Source organism: Protopterus annectens, chromosome 3.part1, assembly GCF_019279795.1.
Source record: "Protopterus annectens isolate FY-2018-M chromosome 3.part1, PAN1.0, whole genome shotgun sequence".
In the NCBI taxonomy this organism is placed as follows: Eukaryota; Metazoa; Chordata; order Ceratodontiformes; family Protopteridae; genus Protopterus; species Protopterus annectens.
The window spans coordinates 1595115998-1595142204 of NC_056732.1; the positions used below are offsets into that span (position 1 = coordinate 1595115998).

Below are 26207 nucleotides of genomic sequence, written 5' to 3' on the forward strand. Positions count from 1 at the left end.
CGGCTGAAAATGGACATGTATCCATTCGGACTATCCCGGTCAACAAATGTAAAATAAAAACAGTGTCCCTGATTACTTCTGGATTTATCGCCGATTATTTTGAGAGATGTGGGCACCCTTTTACGCAAATAACATGTGGTTGTCCCATTATCAAATTAGAAAATATGCATTCACTTGAAATACAAATGTATAGGAGTTTTAAAATACCACAATCTCTACGTTTACCCAACACAAATGATCACTCAATTTAGCCACAAAACTAAAAAGAAATAAGGCTGCTATGTAATCCTCAGCACGTACGTTACTACATTTTAACCCATCTATCTAGTCCTACTATAGCATATAATAAAAATAAAAAAAAATAACTATAAGTAAGAAGACAGTCAATCGTACTTATCCCCAAATAGCACAATCCCGCGGTGGGATAACTACTGTGGCCTGCTGGGAAAGCAAAGGGGTCAAAGGGAGCACATCCGGAGAGGGAGCAAACTAGGTTGTTTGTTTTCGCTGTGGGAAGCTAAACGCTTAAGGGAAACGCTTTTCCATTTTCTGGATTGTTTAAGGGAGTGTCGTTGTTATTATGCTACCTAACTGAAAGGTATTGTGATCTTCTGTTGCGCGTTGCTGGTATGATTTCAGTAAATAGGGAGACAAGGAAAAAAATGAGGCCTTCTTGGAGTCTAGGAATCAGCCATGTCAGAATTATGATGCTATTAAAGTCCCGCGTAACAAGTGTTATGAGAGTAATAGGAAGGTTGGGCGATCTGGCAGCCCACTTTGTAAGTTAATTGGTTGTGTCGGAACTTTAAAAGCTTTCTTAAATAAAGGATGCATGTATTAATGAGCGGAGATTTGTGGGGGATATATGAGTTGGCCTTCTGGGGGATCCTTGTAGAGGTTAAATAATAGATCAGTGCTCAAAGCGTTATGACAATTTTGTTTATTTAGCCGTGAAGATCTACTTAGTGTTTGTTTTGGTTATGGCTTTCATCCGATTTGTGTATTTTTCATAATATTTGCTTGTAGAACGCAAGTATTCTGTCGCAGTGTATGTTTTAAGTACTCCTAGTTTGTTTTAAGTACTCCTAGTTGTGTATTTTCTTTTTGTAATGGTAATCTGCTGTTCATTTTATGTCTAAAAGGAGGTTGCTACAAAACAAACTTGTAATACATAAAGCTCGGGGCACTTGGGTAGAAGTAAGGCTTAGTACAACGAAATGTGAAATACATGGTTATCTTATAACGGAGGTGTCATTGTAGTCGCTCATGATGAATAAGAAAGAAATGGCGGGGTTTTGTGTATGCGGCTGACTGGTACTGACATTTTATTTTTTTTCCTGCCCTCTACGTGTATTATATAGTTATTTTTCTACAGTATTGCTCCGGGATTCTCGTTAGTACTTAGTTTTTACATAACGTTTGTTTGACTAGGTAGTCCTTGTTTGAAACTGCAATCGAATTGGCTGCAGCATTAAAGTTTAATTATGTAACTGCGATTTTGTTTTTCTTTTTGCTTTAAATGTGTTGCTCTGTGGCTGTACTTACGCAATGACTTGGTCTGCTTTGTAGCCTTTTGTCGAAGGGCCCATTTAGTTAAAACACATGCATATTTTTTGTTTATCGTTGATGGTAGGGTTTACTGGCATCTCAAGTTTTTGTTATCTTGGCAAGTACATACATTATTTCATCATCACTCTGACCTGTATTGGTAGTCGAAATGGGCTGTTTGTTTTTATTGGTCAGCTGGTTCTTGTTTGCTTATGTATAGTCAAATGTCAGCCTGATTCGTTTATTTGCTGACGAAAGCACTGGAGGTGATGATGTAGATGGCGTTCTTGTATGTGCACTTGTAGATATCTGCTATACATGCGTATGCCTTTCTCTCTAAACCAAAACAGTTTCATTTTTTGTGATGGTTTATGTTGAGTTCAAGATGTGCTTTTAGTAGGAAAGCTAGATGTCAAAATACTTTTATTGAATAAGGTTCAATTCGAAGAGCAGTCTGAATAGTTGAAAAGTAATAGCGGGATAAGTAACTTACTGGGGTAGTGCTATTACTTGTTTAGAGTGCTGCCTCATACATTATGGGGTTCTCTCCCAATTTTGACGTGTTATTTGCAGAGTTTGCTTGTCAGACTGGGTTTTCTTATTGGCTGTTTTGTTGTGTGTCATAGTTGTAAGCGCTTTTGCACTTTAATTTTGCACACTTCTGGGGTTTGATTTAAGAGACAGTTAAGTGTTTTTTACCTGTAGAATTTAGAAGTAAAGCAGGTTGATAAAACTTGGTTCTTAGTGCTTATGTATTTTCTGATTGGTGGAAGAGTACGGTAGTTAACTGGGTTTGTCATTGTGGGCTAAGACCTTCCTGGGGAAGATGGTCCACTATTTTAGGTGGATAAATTGATTTATCATGCACAACAACTTCCTATAAAGTATACATCTAACCCAAATGCACGAAGAAAAATACCATCTGTTTGATGTAGTCAGTAATGTATGGTTTTGTATTGACTGTAGCAGCAATGTTCATGGTTAGCAGCTGAAAGTCTTTATGTATATTATGCATTTATCTTTATGAGGGTGTTTGCAAATGCTTGAAAGTTTGTGCTATGGTCTTGTAGTTGATAAGAGGAAGGGCTTAAATTACCTTGATAGATGTGTACTATTTTTTTGGAAGGTATAGAGCATTGGATACTTTGGGTGATGTCTAAACCGTTCCATCCTAATCTCACATCATTTTTGATCATGGGTCTTGGGCAGTACAGCCAGAGCAAATAAAGTATGTATGTTATTGGAGGCTTTGGTTATGCATTATAATTCCCAAGAAGTACAGTAACAAGTCCTATTTGTCAGGTGTGATCCTCTTGCATGCTTCATTGACACCACCAACATGTGCATTGTCATGGTATACACAAGGGGTGTGTTGCAGTTTCCTTTAAAATGCAAAGTAACTGTTAACTGCAAGCATGACAGGAAAAAAGTTTTAAAGGAACAAATGCTTAAAAAGGAGGCTGCTGTCCTCCAGTTTCTCCTTCTTTTTTTTTTTTTTTTTTTTATGTAAGCACAGCAGAGGGTTAGCTTGGAATGCCTGACTTGGTTAAAGTATTGCACAACAAAATATTTTCAGTAACGTTAAGTTGCAAGTATGGCATGTTGCAAACCTAAACATGTTAATTTGCGTACAAGTAGATGACTATGTAAATATATTTAAAATTCATGTTTTATCAGAATTGGCTCTAGAAGACTATAGCACTCCCTGGATGTGTAGGTATGGTTTAGTTTTATTAGATGTTTTATGTATGTAATGTTGGGGATCTGAGGCAGGGGGAGTTCCCGACAGTCTGGTTTTAACAGATGTAGTACTGTAATTGTCAGAGAAGTTAATTTATGTATACGTTTATTTATATTTGTTGACCGGGAGTGTGTAGGTCCATTTTCAGCGGAGGCCCGGGGAGAAAAGCTCCACAGTTAAAATAAACAGGCAGTAGTTGCATTGGATTACATGGCGATTAACAATTTACATAGCAATTACTTGCAACATATTTACAGATGAACGTAGTACATCAGTAGACAACTAGAATCTTTATATGTGAAGTACATAACCGACATTAACAAATGTTACAATAAGAAGTTACTGCTGTATAATAAGTACTAGGCTTATGAGCATCTGAGCTTGCTATAATCAAGGTAGTTAGTGGTTGGATTGGGTGGGTGATATTAGAGTGGGAGTTGCAAGGGCATAGCCAGCATGTTTTTAGGTGCGCTTTTAGTTTAAGTTTTGAAGTGGGTGCATGAAGGTATGGAGATAATTGTGGGTGGGAGGGAGTTCCATAATTTGGCTATGGTGCAAGAGAATAGTGCTTCACCAGCAGAGTTATTGGCTTTAGTGATCTGCAAGTGATTTTTGTTGCTGGATCTTGGTGGTCTGGTGGTTCTATAGGGTTGGAGTAGATTCTGGAGGGATGGGACATTTAGTGGATGGTTTACTAGTTTGTGGGCGAGTTGATACCATTGAATGAGGTGAGGGAGTTCAAGCCAGCCCAGTTCAGCAAGTGCGAGACAGTGGTGACTATGGTAGGTTGCCCCTGTTGCTAATTTGGCGATTTTGTTGTAGCGGGTCTCTAGCTTGTTTAGATCGCATTGCCTTGGGTTGGTATATATTGGAGAGGCATAAAGTAGGGTGGAGATAAGGTGGGAATTTGCTATTAATATTAATTTTAATAAATTATAATTATATAATTTAAAATTAAATATTAATATGTATACACATTGTGCTAGCATTTTAGCTGTGTTTATAGATGTTTCTGTTTCAGCAGCTTTTATAAATGTCTTCTGTAGAATCTGCATGAAAGTGTGTGCAATTCTACACACATGGCTGTTTTGTACCAATGTAGGTATAACTGTTCGTATATTGATGTATTTTAGTTGTTAATGGTAGTAGTGAGGGTTACTATAAATGGTCTTGCATTGCTAGTATTACTCTCTTAAGCAAAACCCTTTGAATTCAAACAAAAGGTAGATGTTTTATGGATGCACTAGATTAGTGGTGGTGTGTGTTGATACATTCTTAATGTAAGTGTAAGGTATTTAATTTTGTAGGTTACAGGAAGAAGTAATTGAAGAAAGTTTAGCAAGACATTAATGACTTCATGTTTTGAAATGGAAAGTATGTCTGCAGGGGCAGCTTGGGATGTGATATGCATTTTTTTTTTATTTTACTAATGGTGAAGATGTAAGGAAAGATGTGTTTAGTTTCCATTTGTATTTGTTTACCACTTAAGTGAGATGGTGGTCTGACTTTATCCAGTCATGCAGATAGAAGGCAAATCCCAGTTTTCATTAGACACAAGAGGAACAGTCGTGTGACATGATGAACTGCTGATTGCAAAAGCATGAGGAAAGCATTGTATGGTACATAAAGATTGTATATGAATGGTATAAAGCTTTGTTTTTAGCAAGTTCATAGGTGTGTACTAGGGCCCTTACAAGCCTAGCCATGTGACCCACTAATTTGATTTATATATGGGGTGATTTACTGACTGCCTCTGTCCGTCATACTAGGGGTGGGTCTCTGATTACCCATCCCATTGGTCCAAGTTGTGCTTGACTAAGGATAGGGCGGAGCTCTTATTCACATCTTGTACGCACAGAATGGGAATCCTTTCCAGGGAATGTTATTTGAGAAACATATATTTTCTCCATGTCCTGCTTTTGTCACAAGAACATTTTTAGGTCTTTTAATCTAGTAGTTCTGATGTTCAATTCGTGGATGTGCAGAAGGTCCATCAAAGCAGGGTACTTGGATGCCATGTATTGCCAACCAAAGATCACCTGTCAAAAATCTGTGATATTGAGTAAAGAGACAGGGCTTTGAGGTGATTGGCATAGGACGTTTTGTTTGCTCTCTATTCTTTTTGTAAAAAACCCTTGTGGATGTACCAATTGCTGCATGTGTCTGGTCAGATACATACTGAAAGGGGCATTATACTCTGGGTCTGATGAGGGCAGAGTACAGTGGTATGATCTGTGGGTGTAGATGCCAAACACTTGCTTATAGGTTAAGCATTTTCATATTACGTTTGACACCTGTTGGGCATGACTTCCCATGTTCCTGAGTACTGCATTAACTTTTAGGGGTGTTTTATTGATAACTTGGTTACCCAGTGTGGTTTCCAAACTGTACTAGAATGCATTTCTTGATGAGTTTTAAGCTATTGCTTTGGTACCAAGCATTGGTGCTCTCATCTTGAGGAATGAGGATTCAATGACTACTCCCAGTTTGCAGTCACCTGCTAACTTGGTTAGCCAGTGTCTTTGACATCTGAAATCAGTGCCAGAGGAATATGCCTAGCATGGAGCTTGGGGGGGGGGGGGCTCCACTGGTGACATGTCTCTTTCTGGTGGTGGTCTCGTCAATTCTAACCTACTTTGTCGTATCAATGAGCCAGCTAGCTGTCCAACATGTTATAAAAAGGGTTTGTTTTTAGTTCTGTAAGTTTGACAATGCTAGAGTGAAATATATCAAATGCTTTAGCCAAATCTAGGTAGGCAGTATGCACTTTTCTCATCTGTTGTCTTGGTGACCTTTTCAAAGCAGTTCAACAGATTCTGTAAGTATAACCTTCCTTTGACAAAGTCATACTGGGATGGATTTGGTGTCTGGAGGTATTGTGTGTCCTTGTTGGTAAATTCAACAATTCTTTCCATTGTTTTGCAAGTAAGACTAGTCAGACTAATGGGTTTGTAGTTTCCAGGATCTTTTGATAGTTGCTCTACTCCCCCACCCCTTATGAAGTGGAATAAACACTGCTGTCCTCCAGTCTGGTGGCACAAAGCCCGTTTTGTAAGACCAGTTAAGAAATGATTCCAGGGGTCCTGGTAAGTTGCATTTTAAACTTGTTCAGGGGGCATCTTGAAATGTTATTGGAGCCCATGTGGTTTGTTGGTTTTAGCAAGTGCTGGTTATAGTTGGAGTTATATTTAAGGGTTTTTCTTGGGGGGTAAAGTTGAAACTTTTTGTTATCGGGTTTGTTATATCGCCAGGCTCGTTTTAATATGGCAATGTTAACCACCAGTTCAGCACATTGCTGTGTGTTGCCCTTGAGCCTTCTGACACAGTTGAAGGCCTTACATTAGTGTTATCTGGGAGGGTAGCTTAATCTCAAATTTGGCTTTGCTTGACCTATTAGCCCTCTTAGTTGTTTTTTTGTGTGTGTAGTCTGGCTTAATTGGGGCTGTTTTGTTTCTGGTGCTCTGGCCATTGACATGGTTGTGCAGAGTTTGAGAACAATTAAGCATATGCTGCTGTGTTCTCTTGGTTTGGAGATGTACTGAATTTTGACAAACCATTACATTACTAAATAAAAGTTAGTTTTGACTTGGAATAACTCTTAACTGTTGCTGCTTTTAATGGTGTTAAGTTGATTTTGATTTCAAAGGAGACAGTATTATAGTTGGACCTTGGCAGGGAGAGCAAGACATGGGGGGGGGGGGGTGAAGTTCTTCTGTATTAGTGAGCATGAGGTCCTGTCTATAGCAGGACTATTCACTATTTGGCAAGGGTGCTTGTATTTGCAAAGTCCCAGGAATCTCTGTGCCTGTAGACCTTGAGGCCAGCTTAAAGTTCCATCTCCTTGTTTGCATCGTTCAACAGATGGCATTTGAAGATTTCCTCCACCATAGACTAACGACATTCAATTTTTGGATGTAGGTGAATTCCTGGAAATAGTGAGCTTGAAACCAGAGTTTACAGGAAACGTTTATATTAGTAATTTTTTCTTCATTTTGATAGCGGTCATCCACTACATAGAAAAGTTTAGTTAGAAATTAATGTAGTATTATAGTTTCCTATTGGACTTCAAGGGAGGATTGACCGGTACTAGAATTTGAGAGGTTGAGGGATATGTTCATCCAGAAGGAGTACCCTGTAGCTTTTTAATAAAACTTCAGTCGTGGTGTCATTATTCTTCTTTTTTTTTTAAAGTAAAAAAAATATTAACTCATCTGCCTGGGGTCATCTGCCTGGGGTTGAGATTCATTGAGAGAGAAAGTTCAACAGTGACTTGGTTGGGGTTTATGGAACCAGCAATGATTATAAGTGTAGTGAACCATGGCAATGCTATGGTTTTGCAGTTTTCCTTTGATTCTGTAGATATTAAGAAAGTCGTAGAGGAAAATTGTAATATATTGGTTTAATTGGAATGTAAATGTTTTGATTTGTTGGAATTTCAGGCTGGGTGGGCGACCCAGTGTTATTTAAGAGGATAAAACAATAATTTTCATCACTGCGCAGTGTTTTATGTCTTATGTTGTGCAACTTATAAGTAAGGGCATGGCATCTAAGTCCAAAGAGGACACTATTCCCCCCCCCCCCCCGTACTCTGCCCTTATCAAACCAATCCTAGAGTAAAATGCACCCGATCAGGTATGTGCAGCAACTTCAGAGGTTGGTTACAAAAAGAATACAAGGCGCAACAAACCTGCTTTATACAGAGTGCCTTAAAGAACTTTCTCTCTACTCTGTCGCTCCTATAGATTTGAGGAGTGATCTATACCTGCCTTACAAGGTATCTGCAACCCCCACACTTTAACTTACAAATATACAAGATATTTGCATCCGAGATAAGTCTATGGACCTGAAATTTGTGACTTAAACAGAATATGCTCTGGAGACAGATGTTCCAGAGACTGCCCATCCTGTTGAACAGGCTTTGCATCATTGTGAAGTTCAGTTAGTCTGTTAACCCAGTTTAAGCACAGCCTAGATTAGTGGATGGGGAATAGGAAATTTACATTGGGCCTGGCACGCATGTCCCTTATGTACAGAGGTAGCTTATAAATCCCTGGCTGTCGGTGTTCATTCTTTCGGGAAAACTTTGCTAGAATGGAAAGGCCATCTATGAATTTATACAAGATTCTGTTGTGGATCAAAAAATCTGAAGAAGGATTCAGTGGTTCCAGTTTTGTAGATTGATTCCAGTTTAATGCTTGAAGCTTCAATAAAATGCAAACGGATATTGTTACCACTTCAGTGAGTTCATCTGAGTGTATTTGCGTAGTATGGATGAGATTGTAGAAAGAGAAAATCTGTAACTGGATTTGAGTCTAATAGCAGTAAACTGTCCATCAGGAACAAGTCATAAATTCTTTAAGGAATTTTTAAAAGTCTTATCCTGTCATACCTTGAATCCACTTATTTTTGGTAGGACATTTGGAAGTACATAATACAAAAAAATTAACTGTTCAGTTGCCCATAACTGAATATTTTAATCTAATAAAATATTAATGGGTCCACAGTGCACGCTGTAACAGATGGTGAGTTTGGTTACTTTGTGATTCAAGAGATCCTACAAATGTCATATCTAATGTATCTAAAAAGAGTGTAATGTAAGGAATTTCAACCCCCCCCAGTGGTGGAATGAAGATGCATTTAAAACAGAGTCTGAAAAGGGTTCTCAGGAAATGGTGCGGAAAAAAATGCATCAGCTGTAACACAATTTGTTTTGGCACTGATTTTAATGGTTACCTTAGCAGCTTATTACGCAACTCTGTTTTCTAGTTATGGAAACTTTCACGTCATGCCATCCTATAAGAAGGATTGAAGGGAATTTGGTATCAGACTTAAACCAGTAAGTCTGACTTCCATATTCTAGTATTTTGGAAGGCGTATAATAGAACTAATAATCCAGGCTCATTGTAGGAACCATATTCTTTAGTCAACACAGATTTAATAGTGGCAGGTTGACCAAGTATATGCATTGCAGTGTGCAAGTTTAAAGATAAGTATATTATCAGTTGGATCATGTCTCTACTTTTGGACGGAGTGGAAGCAGTTATTGCAAATGGAAATCCAGTTGCTTAAGGAAAAATACTGGGGTTCCACATCTGTCTTGGGTACAGTGCTTTTCAGCTTGGTGTTTAACTATTCCTGTCAATGTCCTGGTAAGTATGCTGCTGATTTGTAAACTAGTATTTATTAATAGACTTATTCCATACAAGAATTGCATTGATACAGTTATCATGGATTAATAGCGTTGGGTTGTGCTTTTTTCATTTACATGAATTTAATTTTGTGCATTTCTGGCAGCACATCAGTATAAGGCTCTAGATATTATCGTAACTAGCAACTCCTTCAAGCTGTATGCAAGGTACATTACTAGGATAACTGTGAGGAAGATGAATGGTGACCAAAAATTTAACAGTTAAGAATGTTGAAATCGTAAAAGTTGTATAGTACCCATATTTAGAATACAATTTCTTATGCATTTAGACCAGAAGGAAGTAACAGTTGGAATCTGTCCAGAGAAAGTTCACAAGAAAGGTCATGTATCCTGATAAAGAAATTTGAATCGGTCATGTAAAGTTGGAGTAAGCTGCAGATACACGAGAGAAAAAAATGTTGCCTTTACGCTGCTTTATGATAAATATCTTTTATTTAACTTGCTTCAGTACCTAATCAGCTTAGCTGTTGCGTATAGTAAATCTGTAATTTTTTTGTTTTTAAGCATACTACTGTAGCAATATCTTTCTTGCGTAATGAGAGCGGTTTTGTTTTACAGCATATTTGTGTCTGACAAGACATTACCAAATTTTAAGTCTAATATAGTCAAATGGGTAGATCATTTGGTGAGTTGACCTTCCTTGACCAGTTTAACCTGAACACGGTCATACAGCCAGTAAACCAGTTGTGGTTTTGAATTCATCTAAGAAGGCCCGTTCTGACTGCTTCTGCGTGTGATTTTTTTTTTTCCCCTCTGAAAGGAAATAGTTTGGGGGCGGGGGCAGTAATCAAATGCAGACTTTTTTATGCATCAAAGTACTGGGGAGAGTAGCTCTGTTTGTAATGGGTAATAACCTATTTGCCTTTGGCAGTAGTGGCAAATGGTGGTTTTGAGTGGGGGTTGAGGGAGAAAAGATATACCAGCACCAAGAACTGAACTTGGAGAATCGAGAAGTAGCAACGCTGAGTCACAGAGCACCTCTTGGGTCAGACTTCTTTCGCCATAGTATGCGATGGAACCCACAGTCTGTACTTAATCTTCCGTTGCTGTCAGTTACGGTAGTTGCTTTGTTAGCTGTTTGTCAAAGAATCTCTAAATTGCCATATTTGAGAGTTTTGTGAATTCTCTGTGGGCTGGTTTGCTGAGACTGAGTGTTCATTTAGGCACATGCTTATAATTTGCAGAACTACCAAACCACCAGCCCTCTTAATCTGTTTTGTCTGAATAATTTACACCCAGAAGTGTGTTAACTTGCTAATGTTTTGTGGAAGTTTTAACAGGCCCTCTTAGCCTAGTGTGTTGGGATTTGTATAACTGTACTAGTAAGATTGACAATTGTGTATGCAGGGGTGAGCGGAGGTGGTATGGAGGCTTTTTTTTTTAGGTGGAGAATGGCCCAGTTGTATGTAGCTGCTTGTCTGAAATTAGGCATTCTAATGAGATTGTACATGCAGTGGGAAATGGATTATTTTTTAGTCATCCTAGATTGGAATGTTCCTGTGAGTGCAGTAGAAGTAGGTGAGTATTTAATGAGTATTGTTGGATTTAAAGGTGGAAAATGAGGTACGTGCATGGTTGCTTGTCTGAGCTAGGAAATTCTAATGGAGGGTCTTAATCTGGTTTGTTTTATTGCAAGGTGGTATGGTGTAGACTTCTGAAGAGGAAGAGCATTGTTAGCTGCTGGTTGGCAGTTTGAAGGTGACTGGTACAAAAGTGTTAGGATATGAACCTATTTTGCTAGCATGTCTCAGTTGTTGCTGAACATTTTGCTCGTATCACTTAGTATTTCAGGTAGCCTTCCTTCAGTGAAGGAATAGGAGACAAAGGGTGTTTTATCTTCATGGCTAGAAAGGCTCGACAAAAGAGTCTGTGGAAGAGTGTAGAGAGAGAACTATCCTATTTTTAGGCCACTGGTTTCTGTTATTAGGAATCTCGAGTTAAATGACGTGTTTAAATTGTGTGCCAAAAGATGCATTTTATATTTATGGTATGAAGTTTGCTAAAATTATGAACTATGCAACCTTTTTTAATACCTTTTATTGAATTATCACTTTTGACCTGGGCAAATTGTACTTACATAAAAGTAATCTAACTGTAACCGTAACAAGTTCACTTTTACAAACTTAGTTCACGTATATTAATATAAATCATGTAATCTAAGCAACATTGCATAAATTGCTCAGTTCCTGCCCTTTTTAAAACAAGAAATATAAAATTTTTACTAACATATCACTTACGACAGTGATGTACCTTTATAAATGAAAACCACACAGATACAATCCTAGTTGCATTTTACATCACAAACCATACTGACACGCACCCAGATGCAAACATTATACATCAGTCTGACATTTCATTGCTCATTTAATTCCTGCCTTCTTTTAAACCTTGTTCCTCCCCTGTAATGTATTGTTCCCATTTTTTCCTGTGTAGTTTGCTCCTATCCTTTTCTAAAGGTCTCTGTTCCAGTATTATCTGTTATTGTATCCACTGCTTCTAGTATAGTTGGTTTAGGTTTTGATTTCCATTTTCTAGTAATTGCTTTTTATTTTGGCAGTCACTATAATTACACAGCAAGGCTTTACCATGTTTAGGCAGTTTGGTTCAGTATCCTAGCTCAGAAAATCATCTCTAGTCACACCAATCGGCCCACCCAGCATCTCCGATAGTGCACGCTACAGGGAATCCTTAGTCTACCAGCTCACTTGCGCACTCAGAAAATATGTTCCCAGTTATCTATCTTCCGGTCACACCTCCAACATTTGTGTACTTGAGAAAATTTCTGTGTAACATTTCAAGCAAAAATTAGATTGTGTATTTGGGAGACATTGGAGATTGTCCTTGAATCAGTTGTTTACATGGTCTGCTCCACGTTGGATCAATTGCAGGCCAGTGAAAGTTGGAATAAGAACACCCAAAGTACAGTTTTCTGTAAACTTTGATGGTCCTAGGCCAGGTGTAATGTCAAGTAGGAGAGGACTAAACAGTGAGCCTTATGGTACACCATTGGTAACTTTTTTTTTTTTTTTTTTTTTTTTTTTTTATATTCAGCAGTGGCACTTGACTGTAGCCATGTGGGTTGTGTTGTATAATTAGTTGTCTGTTAACGGCACAAAATAAGGATTTCTAGTCAGATGTACTTTTTCTTTTTATTTCTGCACAGGGAATGTAGTCAAAGGCCATGTCTTGGTCCAGATACTGTTTGTACTGCACGATTGCTATCGATTGCTTGTGAAGTTTCGAGAGAGAGGGGATGTTCCTGTGACAAGTGAAAGTCCAGGATATATTTCTTGGCCGATAACTTCAGGCTGTTTAAACATCCTGCTCATACCCCACAATGTTGTGCCAAATCTTTTCCTCATTTTTGTCATGCTGCAGACAAGGCAAGAGGAAATGGCTCGGATGCAGTTTGTGTATTACTTTCATCTGTGTGGAGTCTGCATGTCCTCCCACATCCCAAAGACGAGCTGTAGGTGGATTGGACACTCTTAAATTGGCCCTAGGCGTGTGTGCCTGCTGTGGAAGGTTGTGTGCCGCCAGGCTGGCAACTCGACACCGTAAAACTCCACTGCCAATCATGAGCGGACAGATCTGCTGTGGCAACCCCTAACCGGGAAAAGGCCAAAAGAAGAAAAGTTTGGGACCTCTCTTGGGGCATAAGCCCTACCCTGTGACTTGCAATGGAACACTTGTTTAACATTTTTACCTTTTTTGTAGGGAAAAAAAACCTTACTGCAGACAGGCATACCCGACATTTTTTTATTCGGGGGGGGGCTTTCATAATGCTTACAAGTGGCCAAAATATGAGCAAAGAGTACAAAAACTTTTAATTGGCCTGGTTCTGGTGCGTAAGTCCTGACTGCAACTCTGATCATTTTGAGTTGAGTAGCTGTTCAAGCACAAGAGAGCCAGGGAGGGAGAGAGTATTGGAGAGTGGTTCTGACTTTGGTTTGCCAGTGGTAGATTGCTTTCCTTTTGAGCGCAGGCCTACAACATGGAGACCAGTGTCTGTAACCTGAAGTGTGTGTGCATGGTGATCCAACCCCAGTGATGGTAGCTAATCTTTGTCCGGAGAAAGCCTAGCAGGCCCTGTAAAAACTCTTCATTACCCTGTCAGCAGTCCTCATCAAGCTGGGTACATGCTAATGAAGTTTGTTGTATAGTTCTGTAATTGGTAAGAGACTGTTCCTACACCATTTGCGGTGTAAGGCAGATTTAGTCTGGCAAATGGGAAGAGGATGCCCTTCCTCCACGGAAGGTGTGCAGATGGTGAGGATGCAGGCAGAGATGCAAAACACCCACGTTTGCCTAGATGACCCCCACCATTGTGTTCACTTCCATACTTTGGATACCTGTTACAGGCAACAAGTTGACTCCAGTACCAGTGGCAGAGGTTCTGTGGTTATTGGACGTTCAGGCAAAAAGTACCTAGAAGAAATTTAGAAAATTAAAAATTGAAAATGTTTCCACTGTATTTAAAAAAAGTAATCTGAAAGTATAGTAGTTACTGTTAAACACACTGGTAAAACTTTGGTTCTTATATTTGTATATAGCATAAGCAATTCTTTGTCTAGTATTGCCTTCTGCCTTGAAAAGGGGGAAGTTTTTTCCTACTTTTGCTAGTCTGTCTGTGTTGCAAAACAGGTTAGTTGATTTAATAAAGCAGAGTATCTGAAAATGTTATCCAGAAGTCCAGAAATACTCTTTTAGTGGTGGTATGCCCAAACTTTGGTGCTTCCCTTATTTCTCCTACGATGCAAGTCCGCTGTGTTCAGGCCTATCCTCTCTTGCATATCCTAAAGTTGATAGCCAGGTTGGCAGAGGCTAGTTGAGGGCTCGCAGTAGGTAATGTGGTGAAAATTTTCCCACTGAAACAGCTGTTGATACATGCATCTCCTTGTCTTGTATTTAGTTTTTGGCATTTGTTTACCGGGCCGAAGAACCCATTTTTAGTTGAGGCCTGAGGAGAAACTACAATAGAGGCCAGCATTAATTTAGTTGCAGGTAATAAAGTCACTTAATTTACAACATGAGACAAACTAAAAGACTGGCTTTATACAAAATTCTGCCAAAGGGAAGCACTGTTTTTTCAGGATGCTTTTGTGGGATGATGTTAATTAGGAATTAATAGAAATGTATAAAGAAGAAAGCACAGCTCTGTAAAATGTTACCGTAATGGTAATGTTGCCTTCACCTCTGCAGTATTACTAACTGGATTCCCTGCCGTGAAGCCCTCCGTCTGGCCAGTTTACAAAAGTTTACTGTTTCTTTAAGGTATGCTGAATGTTACCTGCTTACTCCTTGCATAAGGTAGGGCATAAAGGTGACGTTCAGACGTACCATCCTCAGAATAGATTTCCCCAGTAGGAACAGTAGTCCAAGGCAAACCAAGGAGAATCTGCACAGCCAGGCAGGGAAAAAGACCAGCGGATGGAAGGAGGGGGTGAATACTGCAGCGGTGAAGGCAAGGACATCTACCATTATGGTAAGATTTTACACAACTGTACTATGCCCTGCAGTAGTAATTACTAATGGGAGAGTGCAAAAGTTCAAGAAGTAAAGTGGAAGGAGGAAGCAGCAGAGCCCTCCAAGAAGCCATGAGGAGTGGCAGCAGCAAAACCAGCTGTAGCTCTGGAGATGCCATCCAACTGGTAATGTGTTTGGTAAAGGTATGCACAGAAGTCCAGGTAGCAGTTTCAAAAGTAGAATTAACATGTTAGCCTTTGAAAAAAGCACCAGAAGAAGCCAGAGTTATAGTGGAATGAGCCTAGTGCAACAAAAGGAAGTAGCTTTTGAAATCCAAATGGAAATAGTTTGCGGCCAAACCTCAAGACCTAGGATGAAAGGAAACTAAAATCTGAGCTGTATATGCACATCTGAGGTATGTAGCACCCTCTCGCTGTCTGATTGCAGAGAGGGGAAAAGGGTAGACAAACTAATAGACTATAACCACCTTGAACATAAAAGTATTAGTTCGCAAGGACACCCTGACACCCGTCTGGCAGAAGAGCTAACAAGAACAGTCTTCCAAAAACAATGTTGCAAGGAAGCTGAAACATCCGGGTCAAAAGGAGCCAGAGTCAATTTTTCCAGAACAAAATTAAGATCCTAGGGGAGGAGGAACAGGCTTCCTGGGAGGTCTAATAAGGACGTCTGACCAATTGAACAAGTATGGTCGTGAGCAGCACCAAGGCAAAAAAAAACACTCATCGTGACTGTCTTTATGGGGGAGTCTGTCTCCCACACTGGCATTTACCCTTCCTGGATGATATTAACCCAAAACCCAGCTGGGTACTTGGCAACTGTGAGGGCTCCAGCAAACAGGAGTAAGCACAGAAAAGCCAATAAACAGAAAAAATAGATGTATGCAACAGCCTGGCAGTTAAAACACCATTCGGACTGGCTGCAGACACGTTCTGAGGATGGTATGCTTGAACGTCGCCTTTATGCCCTACCTTATGCAAGGAGTAAGCGGGTGATATTCGGCGTATCTTAAATGGAAGGTAAACTGGCCAGACGGAGGACTCTATGGCTGGGAATCCCATTAGTAAGGATTACTGCAGCAGTGAATGTAAGGACATCAGCAACGTAGGCTTGGGCACAAGCTTTTTTGTCGTAAATACTTTAAGAAGAGATGAGCATGATAAATGAAAGGACTGTATCATATCTTTGGGAAATAGAGGAAATCATGATTTCAAGGGAGGGGGCTTGGTGCAGGAGCAGAATCTGGATGAGGGGGGGGGTTCTGTTTTTAATGAAGCAAAGCTTCGGTTAGCTGTGAATTGTTAGGGATTACAAGGTTCTGGCCACAGTACAGGCGTATAGATGTTAACCGTCTGATAACTTCGGGCTGTGCATAAACCTAACATTTTCAGATGCGAGGGATCTTTTGGGTAGGTAGCTGTTAAATAATGAACTAAGGGCAGAGCAGGCCAATGTTTTGTGGATTATTTTATGCACTGTTGTAAGCTGGATGTGGTAGTGAGAGAGTTTGAACCTCTTAAGAGAATGCAGAGCTATACAATGATGGGAAGAATATTTAGCATTTGTAGCAAATTTGGCGTTTGTTTGTTTGTTTTTTTTTTTTTATTTGTTGTTGTTGTAGCCCGCTTAGTTTTTAGGGAAGTTTTGTAAGGAAGTGTTGGGGCACTATATACAAAAGATGGGTGGTAGCAAGGGTATGTTTAGTGTGTTTTTATACCAGTAGAGTGCCAAGTTTCTCCGGTTCGATTCTCAGCTAGAGCATCTTCTGCATGGAGACATGCGTGAATGGGCGTGCCTTTGTTGAAGGTTGTGCGTCAGGGCTGGTAACTCGGCAGGTAAAAATCAACTACCAATCATTAGCGGACCGGAGTTCCGCTGTGGCGACCCCTAACCAGGAAAAGCCAGAAGACAGAGTGCCAAGTTTCTGGCATGTTTTAATATTATGCAACATAAGTGTTGGTCAGATTTTTGATCTTCCATTATTACTGCCAGGAGTTTGGTTAAGAAACAGCTTTGGTTATGTTTTGATTTGTACGGTGATGTGGGCTTTTGTTTGTTGGAGGGTAAAAGTGTAGCTTAGTTTTGTATGGGTTAAGTATCACTTGTTGCTGAGCCAGGTCTCAGTAGAGGTAAAACATCTTGAGTGATTTGTAGATGGAGCATGTCTGAGAAACAAATAACTGAGTCGTCCACATATTGTATGAGAGCCATGGCATGAGGAAATTTTGAAGATCAATATGTTAAATAGTAGGGGGGCTAGTAGAGAGCCTTGGAGAAAACCAGTACAGTTGTGTAGATAAGGGGAGTTCCGACAAGTAACTAGAGGACCATTTAAGAGAGGGAGGAGAGACTCATTTTGAAAAGCTGATCTAGAAGCAAGTGGTGAGAAACTGTATCTGGAGCTTTTGATAAGCCGAGAAGCTGAGAAGAAAAATAGTCTTGTGCTTTAACTATCTCTTTGAAGGATAACAAAGCAGTCCTAGTATTATGAGCTGGTCTAAAACTGTGCTGTGTTGGTAATAGCTTCCTTCTTGACCAACTTAGTTAAGAAGGAAGCTATGAATACATCTTTCAAGAAGTTTGGAAGTGGGGGATAGGATAGCAGTAGGAAAGTAATTGGAAATATCTGTAGATTTGCTGCTTAGGTGGAGAGGTAGAATAAATTTAAGTTTTGCAGAGTGTTGAAACAGGATTCTGACTCCTCCAACTACCTCTACTATTACTTCATCCCACCCAAAACAATCCCTCCCCTACTAAAAATAAGTTTGTCTAATATCTATTGTATCATACTGTCCAATCTCAAATATACTATTACCCCCTCCACGCATATTTTCCTAACCTACTAATGGTTGGTAGCTGTATACTTTAAACCTTACAGTTTATAACAAAAATCTTCACTTTATGTAAACATTGAAATTTCTGTATTATCTTCAGTTTTTTAACATTGTGACAAGCCAATTGCAAATGTCATGGAGCTTATCTGTAAATGCTAACAGTGTTGGCGCAATGGGAAGATAAAGTAATATATCAAAGCAATCCTTGGAGTAAATGCTTAGATAAATATATCTGAGATTTTGTGGATATTTATATTTTATGGAAAGGTGATGTCATGGAGCTCAACAATTTCCAGATATTTAGAGAATAGCACCAACTTTACTATTCTCACTAATGAAAGTCAAATGGACATTTTAGATGCGAGAACTACAAGATGAAGAATGGAACATAGAAACCAGCCTATTTAAAAAAAAAAAAAAAAAAAAAAAAAAAATGTTGGAAGAATAGTATACTACCAAGGAACAGCATGCATCCAAAATATACATACAGAAATGTTATGAGGTCAATTCCTTAGAGCATCTAGGATACATTTGAATGATGCAACCCTTTGTAGAGCTATGAATGATATGTCTGAACACTTGGAGGCGAGATAATATAGTGAGAGAGACACAATGTGCTGTTAGAAAGGGAAACGAGAGGTAAGCCATACTTAAAAGGAAAATAAGAAGGTGCACCTTCAAGAAACTGCTGGAATGAGCAAAGAGAAGTTTAAAATGATTCTCACACACACAACAGATACTGAGGGGATATGCAACATTATTCGAAGGAACTGGAAGATACTATTGTCAAGTGAAGAATGCAAAGCAGTGATTTGGAGAGGTACCCAAGTTTGGTTATACGAATGTAAGTAATCTGAAAAATAGGTTATGCAAAGAAGATTATCTAGTACCACGTGTCAGCTCTGATAGTACACCTTCTACATGGAAATGTCCCTCTTCTATGTGCAGGTATATATGCACAGAGAACAGCTTTGAGCATCCCATTATCAAAAAGAAATACACCTGTAGATTCTATGCTGATTGTAACACAAAACAAAATATAGTATACTTGGCCACATGTTCATTGTGTGACCATTTCTGTGTTGGAAAGACATTAAGACAACTCAAGGAGAGACTATCGAAGCATATACGTGACATCAGGCTCAAAGATTATAAGAATTCTCTTGCCAAACATGGGGACAGTGAAGGACATAATTTCAAGTTCAGAGTGCTTGGAATTGTTCTCACCTCGGAAAGAGGAGGTGACAACAGATTGCAGCAGGAAGAAATGTATTGGATTGGAAGACACGCCTGCAGAAGACTGGGACTGAACACTACATTTCCCATGAAACCAACGCTCAAGGGGCATGGCTTGAGAAGGTGGTTGTGACATCACCCGTCCACTAGCACTGTATTGGTACAGAGTAATTTTTAAACTGGCACTAACTGCACAGTATACATGGATCTGATGAAGGGTCATTGAGGAGACCCAAAAGCGCTTATCGTTTTGTTTTTTATTTTTAAGTTATTGTTCAATGTGAATAAATACTTGGTTTTAATGAATGCAGTTGTCTATTGTAACGGAGGTGAACTACACTTGCCGAGCTGATTATATGCGTTGTGCTTGGGAAGACCATATATTTGAAATATTCATCTTATGGATGTTTAACAGTGTTTTTGCTGAGCTTTTTTATATGTGGAGTACAAACGTAAGCAAACACCCGTAGGTGTTGCAACAAACGAACGTTTGTGTTGAGAAGTGGTAGTGTAACATACCTGCCCTGGCTGTGGTCTCAGTGCTGCTTGTTGTTGTATTCATACTTTATTTTCTTAGCAGTACACTCCTGTTTGGTTCTAGTTTTGTCGTGCTTGGAAGTGTGTGTGTGTGTGTGTGTGGACATTATCAGAAAAACTGCTGCATTAAAAGTTACACTGCTACAAATACAATACATATAAAAACAATGTAGGGGTGGCAAAGACCTCTTTAGCACATGTTTTATACTGGCAGAGTTGGTCCAGATTAGAGCAAGGGCATAGCCATTGCTTTTTAAAGTACTGTCTTCATTTTTTTTTTTTTTTTTTTTTTCTAATTGGGTTAGAACAGGTTCTGAAGTAAGCTCAGCAGGAAGAGTTCCATATTTGCCAACAGAGTTTGCATATAGAGAGTCTCCAGATGAGGAGTTACTTTTTTGAGGGTTTGGACTAGTGATTTGTTGGATGAGCGAAGTGTCTTGAGGTTGCTGTAAGGAATGCTAATTTTTAAGTATGGGTGTGTGTTCAGGTTAGTAGAGAGTTTTGTTTGCTACTATTAGCTGATTCGGGGCCTCTCCTGTTTGGCATATACTTCTCAGAAGTACAGGCAAGCACTGAAGAGCTGTGGCTGACAGTTTGTGGACGACTGCAAACTGGGTGCTATAATAGTCTCCGGCCGACATGGATATCCTCCAGAAGGGTCTTAATGAGACTGATGCATGGTGTCAAAGCCATGGTCTCAAGCTAAATGCTAAAAAATGCGTAGTAATCCCCTTTGGAAAAAACAGAGTACCCGCAAACTACCACATAGGAGATAAGGGATCTAGGGACCCAAGTAGATAGTCTGCTTTCCTTTGATAACCATGTTGCCAAGGTGGTTAGAAAATCCTTCTTTGTGACCCATCTGATCACAAAAGGGTTTGCATCAAGATCTAAGGATGTAGTGGTCTGCCTGCCCAAAATTTTTGTGGATTGTTTTAATGCTTCTGCTGTAAATAGCAGTGTAAAAAAAAAAAAAAAAAAAAAAAAATCTAGAATGGGTGTCTTGTGAAATGTGTGCGCTCATAACATGCTGACACACTGAAAAAAAGACAAAATCCAGGAGGAGAGGGAAACATCACTTTTTTTTTTCCTCTCCTCTCTCTAAACTTTTTTTGCCACAGTGCACCTCCCTGTGTGGAGAGACCCCCCCCCCCCCCCAAGTAAATATTCTAACTCTGAGATTCATATTTTTTCTACCTCTCCTATCAAAAATTGTAATTGGTCCAATTGTTTAATCAAATATGTACTCCATTGTATGGCAGTTTGATAGTTTAGGTTCTGTTGGGATAGAATGACATTTTGTGTGCCATGTGGGGCATTTCTGAACACTCGGACATCGCAAGGTTCATGACCTGCACAACTGGTAAGTCTCTTGGTGCTGCTGTTACTGGGGCTTTTGAACCACCAAAGAAGTTTGGTCTTCCATCCTTATGGTGATGGAGATTAGAAATTCCTAATATGGTATATGAAAGTTCCATGCTTACTGTAACTCTCTCTGTCCTTAACCTCATCCAGCATCCCTACTTCAAGCCTGATGGTGCCTCTGTTTAAAAGTATTTGTTGCTGGTTGTGCCCATTTTTTTCCAGACTCTGAGATTTGAAACGTGGTCCTTAAGGTGGTTGTGATTTTGAGTGAAAAAGTGGTGCTAAAGTAGCTTGGGGAAGTGTTACCTTTTAGGGTGGTTAATGATTTGCCAATTTTATGTACAGCACATGAGTCAAGTGCCATAATGTATTTCTTTGAAAAGCTTTTAACTTTGTGTTTTTTCTTTTTTTTTTTTTTTTTTTTTTATTATACCATGAGCCAAAAAGTTATCTTCTCCTTTTAGGTTAATTTCTTGTATGTCCATAGATGAAGCACCTTGCCAGGTGCCTGCTGTGCATATGCAAAAGTGTATAGATGCAGCAAATAGTTTTCCTATGCCTACATTACCAGTTTTTCTGTAGTGATATCAGTGCAGGGGATCTGCATATTTTAAGATTATCGTCTGATGTCAACATGACAAAAACCTTCTTTGGGGGTAGGTATTGAGTGCTGTTTTGCACTGCATGCTGTGGTGCAAAGGTAAGTTTTAGAATATGTGCAGATCACTTAAATCCTGTACGTCTTTACCCTGGAGGTGACAAACTGCCAATGCAGACTAGTAGTACTCCACTGTAAATATGTAGATTTGCTGTAGTACTCAAAACTGGCTATATTGTGTAGCCTCACTTGCTGTGTGTTTTACAGAAAAGTTGTTGAACCCATGATCTGTAATCCTTTTCCTATGACAAAGTGAAGACCTGTCTCAGAGAATCTTCTGTATTAGTGCAGATTAACTCCCTTGTCACTTAATTGGTCTTTCTGCACGTTTACCTTGTTTAACTTGAAATTTCTTTGGAGGGGTGAAGACAGTCCTTGAAACCCAAGTCACAGTGGAAAATTTGTGTGTGTGTACGTTCACTATGTAATTTCGAAATACTGAAATCACTAATTTCAGTATTTTGAAATTAGATAGCTGAACACACCAAGCACCGAAACCCTACAACTGCGAAATTCAAAATCCCGAGTATACACTACAGATACACTGCACACACACAACTTACCCCCCCCCCAACTCAAATATAATATACTACACTATAGATAAGCAGGGTGGGGGGGGCAAACCCTTGCACCCCCCCATGTAGGTTCATAGATTAGTACTGAGCTAACTGCCCTTGCAAGCCACTTTAAGTCTAGACAGTTATCTCTTGTGAGACTCAAATTCTTGTGTTTAAGGCAAACACCTTAAGCATTAGGCCACCCCCCACACTTATACTGAGGTTGCACAGTCACACACCCAGGTAACTCACTCCCACACATTGTGATGTGTGTGCACGCGAGGGTGTGTACATTCTGACCTACACTAAAGCCCTTAACCAACATACCCAAACTTGCATCTTACCATTCACACACCACAATACCAGAAACGCTAATTCAAAATCTCCATACTTCAGGATTTTGAATTTCACGCTTCTGGTTTGCTGGTATTTCAAGCCTTTGCTATTTTAATTTCGAAATGATGAAATTCATTATTTCAGTATTTTGAAAAAATAGGGAACCCATATATTTGAGCTATCCCACACAAGTGTATGTGCATCTAAATATGTGTATAAAGTAGATGTATAGATGTTTGTATGATTCTATATAATGTAGAGAAATGGGTAGATATTGATTGTAAACTAATCCTGTGCCAAGACTGAAATTGGTCAGAAGTGATCAGTGCTCTGTCATGGTTTTAAATTAAAATTGTGGTGTCTAGTCCTGAAAGGCTTGTGACCACACCCAAACATGCAGAAAAAAATTGTTTTGTTTTACTGATGCTCCTGCATCACACACACGTCCATTTTCTATTTGTGCCCACACTGGCTGCTGGAACTGCCATGCTGAAGTGTGTTCTACATTTTTAAGTAGATGTTTTGCATTGCTGATGCTGGTTTACTGATAGAAAACTGAGGAGACAGTAGCTCTGCTGTGTCTTTCTATTGATTTTTGCAGTCTTTTATTTCTAGAGAGTCTGTGTTCGTAATAACCTCTGCCTTTTCAGTCTCTTAATCAACATTTTGCTAAGCTGGGTGAGGGGGTGTTGGAAGTAAGCTCAGCAGCTTGAGTCAGCGAAATGATTTCATGGGCATATTTTCTAGCCAAGGCATCAATTGGTACATTGAATTGTCTGTCTTTCATCTGACTTTCAGTTATTGATCTGTAGCTAGTACAGTGGTTTGTGTACCTAGTCATATTACTGTGTGAAACTTTGCAAAAAAATATATTGAAATACAGAGAGATTGGGCTTCTGCCAGAGGGGTCTTTAGCACTGAAGCTAATATTTTGGCGGTTTTTGGAGTAAAATTTTATCTTCCATTGAAAATGCCCTTCCCAAGTAGGGGAGAAGTTTAGGTAAGTTGAAATGTTTCAAATGAATGGAGGCAAAGTACATCTTCACCCCATTTTAGTTCGTGTTTGGCAGGTTAGTTGACTTGCATCCAGCATTTGTTTAACTGAACTGTCTCTGGTAACCCAAGCTGGGCAACTGGACTCTGGATGGCCAGTAACTTATTTACCCAGGGCTGCTGGACTTCATGGTGTGCGCACACCCTTCTGCCACTAGCATGGATCCCTAGCGTATGTCTCAGTAGGCCCTGCCTTCAACCCGCTTATTGGCATATACCCATGCCCATTTACACTGGGGCTTCCCTGACAGGGCACACTGTCTGTGGTTCGTGCTCTCCTCTCTTGTGGCTACTGCACACTTTAGTTGATGCCCAAAATGGTTGGTCTGTACAAGTCTTCCCTTGTACATACCATCTAGATCCAGTGCTACTGCCCTCTACTTCATTTTTGAGTGAGCTCGAGTTGAAACAGTTGGCATACTTTTGGGAGAGGAACCCCAGAGATACTGGCGGAACATGAAAACGCAGAGGCATTGGTTGGTGGTTAGGATCAAATCTTGTATATTGTGAATGGGAGTCGGACAACTTGGCAAAATGGTTAAGGTCTTTATGTCCAAAAGACATTCCTAGACTTTGAGAAAGCACATAACAAGGTTTGTTTGTGTCTTTTGGCTTTTCCCAGTTAGGGGTTGCCACAACAGAACTCCGGTCCGCTAATGATTGGCAGATTTTTACATGCTGGCTTGCTGGGCCTAACGCACAACCTTCAAAGAAGGAACGCCCATTCATGCATGTCTACACACGACGCTCTGAGAATCGAACGGGCAACGTCTAGCTGTGAGGTGACAGCGCTACTGCAGCACCACCACCGCAGTACTAGAAAGCACATAAGGTAAAAAAAAAAAAATTATTTGGGCAGTCCTGCAGTTGTTTAAAGTCTTACATGCATTGGTTGAATTAGTACAAGCTATATGCAAAGACTGACTGCTGCTCATATGGTAATGCACTACATTAACAAAGTGGGTCTGAGGGGACGTGTCATAGTTGCTGTATACTGATGTGACATTCTCTGAGCAAGAACTTAAACAAAAGCATAGGGGAATGGAATGCAAAACTGATGGCGCATGTAATGAAACTGGGTACAGATGAGTTGTATGGCGGTATTGCCCATTTTTAACACTCACTTCGCAAGACTAACAGTACTATAGAGTACTTTTTCTGAGTCCATGCTAAATGGATTGCTGCTTGTGTGTGTTTTTTTTTTTTTTTTTTTTTTTTTTAAGCAGTTGCTGATGTTCCCACTGGTACAGTAGCCTTTAGGGCTATGTAGTTGTCTTGTACAAGACTCAACTTGCCAGCTACCAGAAGCTCTGGTTCCATCCCTTATTTCCACTCATACTGCTGATGTGATTAGCCCAGGGGAAGGGCAGTTGGTGTGGAAAATTCAGTACTTTCTTGCTGCCTTCTGAAGAAGCATCTCAGAGTCTTCACAAAGTGCAGCAGCTGGTCTTCATCTGCTTTCTAGCAGGTAAGTCTCCTTTGGAGCACCTATTGGCACAAAACATTAATTCTATACTATACATGTTTTCTTGAAAATAGTATGGTTCTTTTTAAGAAACCCTGTCTGGGACCAGTGTTTTTTTACCTTTGGCTTTTGTGGGGGGCTTTACGAACAGATGTACTGCTTTTGCAAATTTTAGATGTTGGATGCCATGGTAAAATTTAATATTTTGTATTGGAAAAAGAACTCAATCTTAACCTGCATGTTTTTAGTTTCTAGTAGCTTTCTTCTGCAGTAAAAGGTTTTACATTGCAGTCTGCTTCTGTGGGGCAACTGTTAGCTTTGTTGCCTCACAGCAAGAGATTCTCTGGTTCGATTCTTGGCTGGAGCACCTTTTGTGTGGAATCTACGTGTCCTCCCTGCAGGGATTTGGTTAGCTGTTCAGAGATGGATATGATTAGCTCTTCACTTTTAATCATGCTAAAAGCAGTCTATATATGTGCGTATATTTGTTATAGTAGGTCTCTGTTTCTTTTCTAATATTTTACTTCCAGACCAATTACATTGTGTGTGGCTTTTTAACTGCAGTGCAGCAGTGTTTTGATACCTTGTAGCTTTACTTGATATTTCCTCAAGTTTGGAAGGTAGGACTTCATGATGGCTGCACTCTAATCAATATGCTTAACTACAACTTTTCCAGTGTGGGGGGAAAAAATTAGAGGTGAGGACTAGTAATTCTGCCAGCTTTAGTAAAATTCAATTAGAGACTTTAAGTACCTTGCTTGGATTCCAACAAAGAGACTTGGAGAGCCTGAAAGAAAATCTACTAGAAGGTGACGAGTACTTAACTGAGAAGAATCCTGCAGCTCTTCAGCAAAAAGCATTTCACGCTGCAGCTTTGGTACAAGCAATGGCTTAAAGTAATAGGAAAAAGTAACACGTGCTCTGAGATTAAAATAAATGGAACTATGGAGTATGTAGACTAAAATTAAAGGCTGGAAAAATGGGAGTTTTGAAGTGCTATTCAAATGAAGTGAAAACAATTGCAAAAATCAAGAGGTCAAATTGAAAAGGCTGTCTGAGTGTGACACTGCTCAAGAAGAGTTGTTTAAATTGAGTGAGAGGAAGAGCAAACCTGAGTTTTTCTGTTCTAGCAGAGAAACTGGAAGAAACGGACTGCTTATTTGTGCTCTCATAAAATGAGTACAA

At 39.6% G+C, this 26207-nt stretch overlaps 1 protein-coding gene across 1 annotated transcript in view; it reads left to right on the forward strand.

Moving 5' to 3' along the window:
• Positions 1–448: 448 nt before the first annotated feature.
• Positions 449–26207, forward strand: part of LOC122798569 (zinc finger protein 729-like) — a 920500-nt gene continuing 894741 nt past the window's right edge. The window contains exon 1 of the mRNA XM_044067626.1: positions 449–598. The gene's annotated coding sequence lies outside the window, so the exon portion shown is untranslated. The remainder of the gene's footprint in view (positions 599–26207) is intronic.